Source organism: Geospiza fortis, unplaced genomic scaffold (genome assembly GCF_000277835.1).
Source record: "Geospiza fortis unplaced genomic scaffold, GeoFor_1.0 scaffold5, whole genome shotgun sequence".
Taxonomy (NCBI): domain Eukaryota; kingdom Metazoa; phylum Chordata; class Aves; order Passeriformes; family Thraupidae; genus Geospiza; species Geospiza fortis.
Window position 1 is genome coordinate 1,699,177 of NW_005054421.1, and position 2,216 is coordinate 1,701,392.

Sequence of the window (2,216 nt, forward strand, 5' to 3'; positions counted from 1 at the left end):
AACAGCCTTTTCAATCCTTAAAGCAGGAGGAAAGAGAAACTAAACATATCCATTTAATCTGAATTAGATGGGAAACTCGCCTTCTCTGGGAAACACCTTCTCTGCAAAACTCTGGCACCAGTTTTACAGTTTCTGTTGAAAATGACACTTCAGGCCAAGGAGGGGCAAATCTCTGCACAAACAAGTCTCAGCACAGCCCACTTTGCTGTTTTCTGGGTTCGTTTCAGCAGCTTCTGGCGTGTGCCATGCTGCAGGGGGAAAAGAAAAAGGAAAACAAAAAGTGGAGCTTCTTGTTAAGCCGCTCTCAGAGCAAGGCAGCTGCTCAGGACCTGGTGGGATGTGAGCTCTGGGCTCATCACTGAAGCACTTCACTGTCCCCTCTGCGATGCTCTCAGTGCCTCCCCCACTGTCCAGAGGCTTTAATTGACATTGCTGCCCCAAAGGTGGCTGCTGCTGCCTGCCCTGCTTGCTGCAGAGCTGCAGCACAGAGCGAGGGAAGAAGCTGGAAAAATGAAAAATGTATTTCCCACTCCCCCCCATTTCTTGGAGCCTGGATTTTGATCTTAAAAAAAAAAAAAAAAAAAAAAAAAAAAAGCTTTTCCTTCACTTCCAAGGCCAAAATGCTTTTTCCTGCTCAAAACCAAAAAAAACCCCTCCCCAAGCAGGCTGTTGTCCTGTTTACTATTCCCAGCACACAGAGGATAATTCCAGTGACAAACTCTTCTGTTGCTGCCTAAACTGAGCTGGATGTGTTCCATATCTTGAACTCTTCCTGAAACTTCTCCAAAGATACCATTTTTAAGGAGATACAAAGGATGCACTGGAGCAGACACGGGCAGTACAGTGACTTTGGGAGAGGGGTCTGCTCGTTAAGCATGGAGGTTTCTGAAGTGTTTTACTCCAACACTCTTGGCAAAATTCACCCTGATTTAATAAGTCACCATGTTTTCCAAGCATGTAACCTGTGGAATTTCTCAAGAGAAGGCCACTGCTGTTGTTAAACCTATTGTTTTAATAAATCCTGCGGAGCTGCAGGTTTTAACTTCTTGGCTTTGGAGTTTTTCAAATGTACATTTTACATCTTCCCAAACCCATGGACATTTACAGCCTCCCTTCAGCACCACATCCCTGAGCCAGGACTCGGAGTGGATAAACACACAGAGATGGCCCTAGGAAGGACCTCAGGCCCTCCTCAGCTCTCCTGAGCCATTCCTCAGTGTCAGGAGGTCTGTGCCTGCCATTCCCCAGGCCATGAAGCACAGCTGCTGGGGAGACTGGCACAGCAAACAGGACTTTTGGTAACTCCAAAGCAGAACAATCCTAAGGAGGAGCTGTGTTGAAGATTGCATGTAAGATATTTTCCATTACCATCTCTATAGCAGATAATCTTTTGTCAAGCAAGCAGTTTGCCTTATCTCTCTGTGAGTGACCACATTCACACCTCCCTGGGAGGGGACATTACTGATAACAGCTATTGAATATCAGTGCATGACTGATAAGAACTGTAACATCCCATTGGGAGATGCTCCGCCCAGAGGGAGGAGCCAAGCATTGCTACCCAGATATAATCCAGAGGTTTTGAGACACCAGCACGGATTTCTCCACGGGATTCCCCAGAGGAACAGCAGCTGCCTCTTCCTCCACTGCATCTTCAGAGGAAAGAATACATCCTTCTCTACAGATCCTCCTTGCTCCAACAGAACCACCCCTGACACTCCAGGACGGCTGCAGCCACATTTCCAATGGGACGGCCACCAACACCCTGACCCACAGGGTGTCAGGTTGGGTTCTGACTCTGTCAGTGTTGTTCTAATGGACTGCGTTGTTTATTTTATTTGTTTTCTTCCCTATTAAAGAACTGTTATTTCCTGCTCCCATATTTTTGCCTGAGAGCCCCTTAATTTAAAATTACAGCAATTCAGAGGGGTGGGGAGGGTTCACATTCTCCATTTCAGGGGAGGCTCCTGCCTTCCGTAGCAGACTCCCGTCTTTTCCAAACCAAGACAAGCTGTCTGGGGAGCACAAGGTTAAGGCAGCACAGCCTGAGCAGGAGGTGCCTTCCTATCACCAGCAGAAGCCATTCATCGTCCCTTGAGTGCTTTCAAAAATTCCGCTCAGTGCTGAGCCTCAAAAATTCCACTCAGTGCTGACCCTTCCCTTTAAATATTGACTGAGCTGCCAGGCCAGGCACTTTGGATGCTTCCACTTCCTGCTGC